Source organism: Lethenteron reissneri, unplaced genomic scaffold, assembly GCF_015708825.2.
Source record: "Lethenteron reissneri isolate LAM-NWPU_2019-01 unplaced genomic scaffold, ASM1570882v1 scaffold_78, whole genome shotgun sequence".
In the NCBI taxonomy this organism is placed as follows: Eukaryota; Metazoa; Chordata; class Hyperoartia; order Petromyzontiformes; family Petromyzontidae; genus Lethenteron; species Lethenteron reissneri.
Window position 1 is genome coordinate 431,879 of NW_026892307.1, and position 11,682 is coordinate 443,560.

Below are 11,682 nucleotides of genomic sequence, written 5' to 3' on the forward strand. Positions count from 1 at the left end.
AGTGGGACTCTGTTATGAAATTTGTGGTATCTTGTGTTAACTTCATTAGAGCTCATGCACTAAACCACAGACAATTTCAGGCATTTATGTCTGAGCTAAATGTTGACTATGAAGATGTTCTGTATCACACAGAAGTCCGTTGGCTGAGTCGAGGGAGAGTTTTGAAACGTTTCTATGACTTACTTCCACAGATTACAGCTTTTCTGCTTTAAAAAAAAACGAAGAAGTACCAGAGCTCAATGATGCAGAATGGAAATGGCACCTTGCCTTTCTGACAGATGTAACAGAGCTACTCAACAGTTTCAATGTGCAACTTCAAGGAAAGGGGAAGCTCATCTGTGATATGCAATCACATGTCAAAGCATTTGAAGTAAAATTAGGCCTTCTCATCAAACAAGTGAAGGAGGAAAACTTCTGCCATATCCCTACAACTCAAAATCTGTTAGCGGAAAAACCATTGGTTGCATTCCCAAACAAAACATGTGTGGATTCACTGGAAAAATTGCAAAAGGAGTTCCAATTTGGATTTAAAGAGCTTCATCTCCATGAACAGGACATACAGCTTTTCCGTAACCCATTTTCTATTGACATTGAAAATGTGGATACAATTTAACAAATGGAACTGGCTGAACTGCAGAATTGTGACTCTCTGAAAGACGCATTCAAGTCAAGCAGCCTTCATAATTTCTATGCATCTCTCCCCTCTGAGACATATCCTCATCTCAGGAATCATGCACTCAAAATGGCAACCATCTTTGGCAGCACTTATGTCTGTGAACAGACTTTTTCCAGAATGAAACATTTGAAATCTCCAACCAGATCTAGACTAACGGATGCACACTTGCATCACTTGTTACGACTAGCAGTGACAAATATGGAACCGGACATTGACCATCTCATTAGCCAAAAGCAGGCCCATAGTTCCCATTGAAATACTGGCAAGTTTGTTGATTTAACTTTACTTATTCTTCATTTTAAATATTGTATTTGTTCCCGTTTTGTTTCTTCACTTCAAAATAAGATATATGCAGTGTGCATAGGAATTTGTTCATAGTTTTTTTTACTATAGTCCAGCCCTCCAACAGTCTGAGGGACAGTGAACTGGCCCCCTGTTTAAAAAGTTTGAGGACCCCTGGCCTAGAGGATACGTCCTCACACTTGGTGTGCCCTCACACTATACTCTGCTATCGGGAATTCCTCCACTAAGGGACCTAGGGGAGCCTATGCTCACCCGACCTTGCCAGGGTAACGGGTGCCGCCACTGGGCCATTCAGACCTGGCCCTGACAAGGGCCGGGGGTCGGAAGTGCCAGGGCGCTATCTAGATGTCTTCGGGTCTTGAGGTGAGTGCGGACTGACTCACGCTGGGAGAGCTGCCCTTTTTATACTCCTCTCTCCCAACCGCCTTCTCTCGAGAGGGTCTGGGTCTGACCGTTGGCCCCCCAGCCCCCTCCCTCAACGGTTATTGTAGTCTTGGGTCGTACACCCGTCACTCAACAGCCCCCTTGGCTGTTCTGCGCCCCCTACACACTGAGGGCGCCACTAGAGGTACATGACCCATACAATACGGCTACGCTGGTAAGTATACATGTTGCGCGTAACAATGCCGCTACACAGGTATACAGAAATAAATCCGCGTATACTCAAACTTCCCAGTTGCTAACTTCACGATTTTACGGTTGGCCAGGGATTGCTGCAATCACTCGTGGTTGTTTTTCTCGATACGTATTTGGTTTTCAGAAAGCACCGTTTACATTGAGCGTCTCAGAGCACTTGGCATGCAATGACTTTCACCACATCTTTTGTCGAGTAGCTGATTGGGCACAATACGAGCCAGAAGTTAGCCTACAAACGGGCGTCAGCCTGCCAGTATAAAGCAATGATTGCTGCGTCTGCAGTTGTGTAACCACAGTTTATTAATTTGCGAGTAACTTGGCGAATTTGGGCTGTGACGCGGGACCACAATCGCTGACTAATTTCCAGTGACATCATGGGGTCTCCAACCCGCGCTGTGAATGAAGTAGATAGTGCAGAGTATTTTACAGTTAATAATACAAATCCTAGAATTATCCAGGACAGCCACCAGATTACAACCGCTGAAATTCGTGCGAATGGCCTGAGGTCGAACCGTGCCATTAATGCTGCTTGTGCCTAATACGTGGGGAACGGTAGGGTAGTGGTCACTGCACGACCCAAGTTCCATTTCCACTGACTATCAACGTCAGTTACGATTTTCTAAACCAGTCCTGGGTCTCCCCAAGATTGGCGCAGCCTGAAACGAGTACCTAATGTGGTGATTGCTAATAGCAATTTCTGCAAAAATCTGTTAAGGCTTCATGGGGGACCTTTGTCTTTGTCTGCCTCGTGTGTAGGTCCTGGTGTGCCTCCTGGGTTTGCGTGGGATACTGCTCCCTGCAAGGATCAATACTTTGGTGAGTTGCAGCGGAGGGTGATAGCTGATCATGTTTGTGTCCTTAGGACCATCTGCCACTCGAAAAGCCAAAACAAATTGAATGGCCACATGCACAAGCTTTGAAACGACACACCAATTATGGTCGTTTAAACGCAACCACTGGGACACGTTGAAGAGAAATCCTCACAACAACCAAATTTGCCAACGAGATAATGACGCTTCGCTCGACACTGCATCAAACATTCAGAAGACGAGATCATAAGCCGCCATCAAACGCTTATACAACACGTCATGACCATTTGTTTTGTTTGGCTGCGTAGGATGGTGGAGGGTATTACGATGCAAAATTGGACAGATCTTGGCCCGACGAAAAAAATATTAATAGATCATGAATTATTTCCGACCAACCATGCCTTATGATATATAATGCACCATTGTGATTCACGTTGGTTGTCGGGGCTATAGGTTTCAAGCGGTAAATATGAATTGTGAATTAAAATTAAAGTTAATAAAACCTATGTATTGATCCTATAGGGTTTAACATAATAGTTAATACAAATGTAGCATATTTAGTATGTGCATTCTTCTAAAAGTTTACAGCTATATATGTACGTTTAGTTTATTTCGCACCATACAAAACCAACAGTGCTAATCTGAGGTTTGGGAAATCACAGACGAAGCCCGAAGTAATTGCACGTCAGGGTTAATGTCGCCATGTCTCGTCCCAATTAAGTCATTGGCAGTGTAAATGTTCTAATTCGGACCATGACGTTGGCACACAACGGTCTACTCCTTTGGAATGATGTTACGGGGGTATTTAACTGGCACTTGCAAAATATTTCACGGTAAAAATTAATACCGCAGTCAAAACCCAGGATGGTGTGGCGGATCCCAACCCCACGCTGAGTCATCATGCTAAATTTTTTGCATTTCTGCACTGGCGGCTGTGCGAGGCCGACGTGGTTTGTGACAGTGTTCCTCCTGTATCTCGTCATTCCCACAGACGGCTCGGGGATGCCTTGGAATGAGAGAATATTCTCAGGGAGCTACCCGCTCCACGAGGCGATCGCCACTCACGACCCCACCTTGGTAGACTTCGTCTCTAGCTGCCTATGGTAAGAACCCCCCCTGCTCTTGTCACTCTCCTCCAAGAGACACCCATAGAGTCACGAAGATTTACATAGAGATCCATAGTCACAACAATAACAACAACAACCGCCATTCGCCACTAAGTGGCGGTGACATCACCACGACGCTTGTGCCAGGCCATGTGCACCTTGAGGCCACGTGAAGTGTCGAACGCCCGCTGGCAGGAGGTCACGGGGCAGACCCAGGTGCCACGGGTCGACTGACTGAGATGACTGAGATGACTGGCTGATGCACCACCTGTGCCCCCTACTGTGCCAACTTGCTGTGCTTTAGCCACCCAGCGCTCCGCTCGTTGTTGTGAGCGTCGCTCCTCCGCGCTCCGTTGTTGCTGGAGGGCGACTGCCTCCAACTGCCCAGCAGCGTCCTTTACGAGCCTCATCCACAGAGGCCGATCTTGACACCGCTGGTACCGGTCTTCAGCAAGTCCACTCGGCTCCACATCCTCCAGTCCTGCATCAGTCCATCTCTAATCCAGCCCATTTATTGCCCTTTTAGCCCTCTAACTGGACAAACAGAAGCAGCTTGGGCATGCGGTGGTGGGGCATGAGGGCTACATGACCCAGCGAATGCAGCGTTGCCTGCTGGAGGAGCTAATTGATGGGACTGTGTCCAGATCTTTCAAGGATTTGTGAACCCCTCACACAATCCAGCCTGGTTAAACCAAGGATGGATTGTAGAGAGGCCAGCCTAAATGTTTCAAACCAGCGCAGATGTTCCATGACAGGGGTCCACATTTCACAAGTATAGACAGCCGATTAATATATAATGCTGCCTGACTGATTCAGAGTGAGACCTCTGCTGTCAAACCGGAGATGATCATAAGCACACTGCCCAGATCTAGAAAACTCTCCACTTTCCACTCTCTACACTCCATTGTATATACACACTTGCACACACTTGCACACTTGTAGCCTACACAGAATATGAGGTCAAGTGCGCACCTATGAAGAACGGCACTGCACACAAGGGAGGTGGTGTGACCAGAGCCATGGCCGGCTGCCTTCGTCTCCCCCGTGCTGACGTTCACTACATGCCACACCAGGTTCTCGTATTCATCTGAATCTAAGTAAGTTGGTACATTTGTAAATGCGCAACTATTATAAGCCAGGTGATCACGAGAAGCGCACAGGAAGATGGGGAATCGGTTGTGATGTTTGCTGTTGCCATTCTTAACCGTGAGATTGACTCGAACTCGGCTCGCCAGGTCCGGAACGTGGTGCGCTATCCTCTATGTGAGCGCCAATGCCTCATCAGTTTTTTCTGTCGCAGTTGTTGCCCCTGCTGCTCGCACCCGTCGCCCTCATCATCGTCCTCCCCGTCGTCGTCGTTGCCGCACAGCGACCCGGCGTCCCGTCTGGCGGCCGCCCGCAGCAGACATCCCCATACTTCCAGACCCTCGCCGTGGCCGACTTACAGTGCCAGCGCCCCGAGCCGGCCTCCCTGAGCTCGCGGGAGGATCTCGACCACTGGTAAAATGGTCATGGCCAGCCCAAGTTCGAGTGTGCGGCCTCTCTTCTTACAGTTGGCCCAACTCCGAATTGGAGCTGGAGCAAACATCCCCAAGTCAGCAGCCTCTCACCACCGGTGTGACAGTTCAGAACTGGTTTCTACTGCATTGCACACAATACCTGCTTGACGACTCGATGTGTGATCACGGCTACGATGCATCACTCTGCTACTCCTTACGCAATCATCTGGCTCGATCACCTCTATCCAATCAGAGCGGTCTACATCAGCCGCTTGTACTGCCATCCACGCGCCCACCACTCGCTCTGCCTGTCGATTACCTTCAACCCAATGGCTTTGAATACACCACACAATCTCATTGACTCTGGGAGAGTAAGCAGGCCTGGGCTTAGTGCTTAGATGGGAGACTCCCTGGGAATACCGGGTGTTGTGGGCTTAGGCCACCAGATGACTAGTCGAAGGCGTGCATCGATGGATTCTTGATTCCATCTATCCGTATCATTGAGGTGCATCCTTGTCATATGCATGGCGTTCTACTTGGTACCGTTTCTTCCCACATGCACCACTCCATTCAATTGGCCAAACATTCCAATTTAGCGGGAGCCTCCTGATAATGTCTTAAGACTCAGTAGGGCTCTCCTGGGTAAACAGAAGGCAGCTTTCACATTTTGTTATTATCGGTCACCCTTTAACCCTTGTCTCTACACACCAACCTGCAACATGTTCAGAACTCATCCAGCTGACTGTTCATCAACCCACCCTGGCCACCTGCTTCCCATCAGCTGTTCCCTCACTTGGCCATTCGTCCGAATGGAGGCAAGGGTTGATCACTGGGGAGACAGAGTGAGCCGGGCCTAGTTCTGGCCACCCACTCCGTGCTGGCCACTTCACCCCCTCATGTGCCGTCCCGGCCTTAGCAGATGTTCGCTCGCAACATTTGCCCCGGCGGTCTCTTGAGGCGATGGGAGGGATCTCTGCCTCTTGAGTTGGTGACCAAGCAATTGTTTGAGTGACGCGGCTCTCTGCCCACATGTCGCCACCACAGAGCGCGGGTCGCATGGCCCAAGACTCGGGCGATCTCAGCCTCACGGTCGCGCACGGGGAGCCAGAAGGAAACCCCAATGAGGACGTGGAACGTATCGGCGACGTCCTCTTTGGAACAAATGCCCTCCACTTCCACTCCCATCACTTCTCAGTTTCCTCATTCCGAGTGTGGCAATATCTGACAACTCCTGTGTTTTCACTGTCCCCAATTAGACTGTCAAGAAACTGCCACTCCCCAAATGCAGGATACTGCAGCATGCGTCAAAAATAAAATCCATTCCAGTCATTCTCAGCACAACGGATGAAGGCCCTTCCCGTACGTCGCGTTAACAATGGGGGTCATTTGATAATATTTCATCACGCTGGTGAGTGCGAGTGCAAAATTATTCCCGGTGTAGCGATCCGGAGCGTTCCGACTGAAAGTAAACATTGAGCATCGCGATGGAGAGAAAGAGCAGTCTAATCACGAGAGAAGAAGGCGCGATGAAGGGACCACTCCTACCCCTTGTAGAAAGCCACCCTCCCTTATCACGCTTCTTGATACTTCTCCACTGTTCCAGGCGGCGTGGGCCAGGTCTTCACGAACCGGCTACCCTTATGCCGCCCCCTGCTGGCGTGGGGTGGCGACGCCTGCTCATCACCCAAATTCGGAGGCCTCATTCCCCGCCGTTCTGGCCTTAGTGACGGAATATGGAGGTGCTTCGGGATACAAATTAAATGTAACTAAATCGGACTTGATGCCCCAAATAAGTTCTCAAGAAATGAGTTTTCAATCTAGATGATTTAAAAGTGTATCGCTCCAGTGGCTTCCTAATATCGGAAGCGCATCTGAAAGCGTGTGATGTGCTGAGGCCAGAGCACAAATAATCATCCCCATGCAACATGGCCACCATGGTGCAGTCCCCCATGCAACATGGCTACCATTAAGTCCCCCATACAACACTGCCAACATGAAGTCCCCCATGCAACTTGGCCACCTGGATATCACTCATGCATCATGGCCGCTATGAAATCGTCAATGCATCATGGCCACTGTGACATCCACCATGCAACATGGCCATCGGGATGTTCCACCATTCCCCATGGCCCTCTGTGACATCCCTCATTCCTGTTCTTACCTTGCGGTGATTTGATGCAGATGGTGCCCTCTGAGGACAGCGCCCTCCACGTGGTACAAGATTCGCCCTTATTCCTCGCCTCTCCAGATTGGCTCATCTACACCCACACAAAGACAAAGGTCCACCACATAGGCTTTAGCAAGATGTGGGGGATAGTGCAAGCGGCAAGCACTGAGCCAGGATCTCTGAGATCCTGGGCTCCACATTCAGGAGGGTCCTGCTGAGATGTCAGTTCTCAGCGTTCAGATATTTGGCCAATGTCAGATGTCACACTTGGATTAACAATGAGACACGTGTGTATTTAAAGGACACACGCAGATTAATGGCATCCTTCAAACTGTTAAGAGAAGTAGGGCTGGGCCAGGACATGCCACGACCACGAGGAACAACGATGGCTGATGGTCAAGAACAATAACGGAGGTGCAGCCAAGTATCAGAACACGTCTGAGAGGACGGCTGCTAGAAAGATGGAGCGACAAAATCGGTGCTTGGTGGATTATTCCATCGCAGGATCGTGAGGGGTAGCAGGGTCTCAAGGAAGGAGGCCTTTATCCAGTAGTGGATAGATAAAAGTACAGTAGATTATTAAAACGTAGAAAGGCAGGTACACAGAGAGGATCTTGGGGAGATACTCTGATAGATGCACACACACTCAGGCAGCCAAGCAGATGCACACTTAGGTGTATGGATAGGTGACAGCCACACGCGGAGTGGAGAGCACACGTCCATTAATACTTCACCACACGAGTCGAAGAGCCACACGTACCTCCATGGTGGCAACTTGCAGAGCAGGGTGCACAGAACTCACAGCGTCTCTCGCGCAGTCCAGGTCTCTGCGTGCGAAGCAGGAGACGAAGCCGAGGATCACATAGAGTCGAGGGGGTGTGACGGCACCCACATCTCAACACGAGTCAAGTCACAATGCGGACGCACACCATGAACCCACATCATCAACACAATCACTCACAACACGAAACACAAAAACAACAACCGACATTCGCCACTAAGTAGCGATGATGTCACCACGGCGCCTGTGCCAGGCCAGGTGCACTTTCAGGCCACGCGAAGTGTCGAAGGCTCGCTGACAAGACGTCACGGGACAGACCCAGGTTCCAAAGGTTGGCTGAGATGCTTGGTAGATACACCAGCTGTATGCCCAACTGTGCCAACTTGCCGAATTTTATCCGCCACTCGTTGTGAGCGTCACTCCTCTGCCCTCAGTTGTTGTTGGAGGCAGACTGCCTCCAACTGTCCAGTAGCCTCCTTTACGAGCTTCCTCGTGAAGGATGCTATTTACACCGCTGGTACCAGTCTTTCACAAGTCCACTCAACTCAACATCCTCCCATACAGCATCAGTCCATATTTTCGACAGCCCATGTCGTGGCCGTTTAGCCCCCTTTATGCGGCCAAAAAGAAACCGCTTGGGTATGCGGGCTACAAGACCCAGCCAACGCAGCCTTGCCTGCCGGAGGAGCTTACCGGTGGGAATGTGTCCAGATCCTTCAAGGATTTGTGAGCTCCTCACACAATCCAGCTAGGTTAAACCCAGGATGGCTCGTTGGAACCACCACCGACACCACCACCAACACCACTAACACCATCAACATCACCACCAACAACACCAGTACCACCACCAACAAGAATATCACCATCATCAACACCGTCACCAGCACCACCAACAACACCAACAGCACCACCACCAACAACACCAACAGCACCACCATCAACACCACCAACAACACTACCACCAACACCACCACGAACATCAAAGATAAAGATCCCCCTTATAGCTGAAATAAACTGTTGGGGCAAGTGCTGTTAGCCAGCATCACCTATGAAGGCCGGAACAGCACACGAGGGCGTGGGTGGCCAACACCGCGCCTTTGTCTCCGAGTGGCGATATTTACACACCACACCAGGTACTCATTTGAGGCTGAGTCGACCTAGGGGAGGCCCAGGACCGGTTCATATAATCGTCACTGGTGTTGACCTTGAGCGGGAATCCAATTCTGGGTCACCGGGTTCATAGCGCAGCGCGTTAACCACTCCACACACACACAGACTCACACACGGATGCAAACACACACGGACTCACACAAACACAGACTCACACCACACACACAGACTCGCACCACCGCACCACCCACCCACAGCGAGGATCCACTCCTCACCTTCGCCAGAGTTTCTCCCCGCCTCTCTCACGGACCAACTGCCAGGGGGAAGCGCGTGGCTCGAGACGAGGGGGCGGTACCAGGTGACCACGCCCACCGAGACGTGGAGCCCCGCCCCCTCACCCGAGCCCCCCCCCCATGCCCACCCCCGCCCCCTCTCCCCCCTCTCCCCCCTCGCCCCGCCCCCTCTCCCCCGCCCCTCCCCCCGCCGAGGCCGGGGCGAGTGGAGGCAGCGCTGTGCATTGTGGGTGGCGAGCGGCTGTTTTGGATTCCCGCTCGCGGCCACCGTCGCTGCTGAAGCGGCGGCTCGCTGGCTGGTCCTCCTCTACATCGACTCAGCCCGAACAAGGTGAGAACCTTGCACCGTGTGGACACATCAGCAGTGGCGGTGGTGGAGAGGGGAGGCAGAGGAGGCGCCTGGCTCACAGCCGTTACGCTCTGGGCGCCTGCTGAGTTCACGGCGCTGCTCCAAGCAGAGCGCGGCCTGCTGCTGATGATGAGGAGAGGCACTGCCAGATTGTGGCTGATGGGATGAGTTACATTTAGTTGTTTTGTATCTGGAGGGACGGATTTGTTGTCGTGGCAGCAATGGCCTCCACTAGAGGCCGCGATGTGGGGTATTTGGTCTACTCTTCCACGCTGGTCCAGACCCGTTGGAGCGGGGTGGGTGTACCCACAACTTTACCCTCCACACGCGGGGGGCGTCAGCTCACTGCACTTGCAATGCAGAGGTGCAGGTTCGAGTCCATTTCACACTCAGCCCGTACTATATGCTGCCATAGACAAACCCAGCGTTAAATTATATACTGTATTACTATACACCACCTTAGAGTAATACATAGTGTAATATTACACTATGTATTATTCTATCCACCCTACTGTATATCACACTGCTGTATATTCACTATACAATTACGATACTATATATTGCCTTATACATTGTATTAAACATTACAATTTTATACTATTTATTATTATACAATCTGCTATACACTATACCATTGACCGTCGAGACAGCTGTCTCCTGTCTCGCTGAGTCTCTCTCTACGTGAGTGTCACTGTTAGTCTACAGCTGTCTCCTGTCTCGCTGTGTCTCTCTCTACGTGAGTGTCACTGTTAGTCTACAGCTGTCTCCTGTCTCGCTGTGTCTCTCTCTACGTGAGTGTCATTGTTAGTCTACAGCTGTCTCCTGTCTCGCTGTGTCTCTCTCTACGTGAGTGTCACTGTTAGTCTACAGCTGTCTCCTGTCTCGCTGTGTCTCTCTGTACGTAGTGTCACTGTTAGTCTACAGCTGTCTCCTGTCTCGCTGTGTCTCTCTCTACGGAGGTCTCCTGTTATTCTACAGCTGTCTCCTGGTCCTCGCTGTGTCTCTCTCTACGTAGTGTCAACTGTTAGTCTACAGCTGTCTCCTGTCTGCTGTGCCTCCTTCTCTGAGGTCTCTGTTAGTCCTACAGCTGTCTCCTGTCTCGCTGTGCTCTCTCTACTTGAGTGTCACTGTTAGTCTACAGCTGTCTCCTTCTCTCTGTGTCTCTCTCTACGTGAGTGTCACGTTATCTACAGCTGTCTCCTGTCTCTCTGTCCTCTCTAACGTGATTGTCACTGTTGTCTACAGCTGTCTCCTGTCTCGCTGTTTCCTCTCTTCTACTTGATGTCACTGTTATCTACAGCTGTCCTCCTGTCTAGCTGTGCTCCTCTCTACGTGAGTGTCCTGTTAGTCTACAGCTGTCTCCTGCTCGCTGTGTCTCTCTCTAGTGAGTGTCACTGTAGTCAACAGCTGTCTCCTGTCCTCGCTGTGCCTCTCTCTACGTGAGTGTCTCTGTTTATCTACAGCTGTCTCCTGGCCTCGCTGTGCCTCTCTCTCGTGAGTGTCACTGTTATCTACAGCTGTCCCTCCTGTCTCGCTGTTCTCTCTCTACAGTGTCACTGTTAGTCTACACTGTCTCCTGTCCTCGCTGTGTCTCTCTCTACGTGAGTGTCACTGTTAGTCTACAGCTGTCTCCCTGTCTCGCTGTTTCCCCTCTCTCTACGTGAGTGTCACTGTTAGTCTACAGCTGTCTCCTGTCTCGCTGTGTCTCTCTCTACGTGAGTGTCCACTGTTAGTCTACAGCTGCCTCCTGTCTCGCTGTGTCTCTCTCTACGTGAGTGTCACTGTTAGTCTACAGCTGTCCTGTCTCGCTGTGGTCTCTCTCTACGTGAGTGTCGACTGTAGTCTACAGCTGTCTCCTGTCTCGCTGTGTCCTCTCTACGTAGTGTCACTGTTAGTCTACAGCTTCTCCTGTCCTCCGCTGTGTCTCTCTCTACGTAGTGTCACTGTTAGTCT

The 11,682-nt window shown here is 50.8% G+C and overlaps 1 long non-coding RNA gene across 1 annotated transcript; it reads right to left on the reverse strand.

Moving 5' to 3' along the window:
* Nucleotides 1-6,174: 6,174 nt before the first annotated feature.
* On the reverse strand, nt 6,175-9,466 carry LOC133340126 (uncharacterized). Its single transcript, XR_009754842.1, has 3 exons — nt 9,363-9,466; nt 7,957-8,023; nt 6,175-7,287 (listed from the first exon to the last, which is right to left on the reverse strand). It is a non-coding gene; the product is annotated as an uncharacterized LOC133340126 (long non-coding RNA).
* Between the last annotated feature and the right edge of the window lie 2,216 nt (nt 9,467-11,682).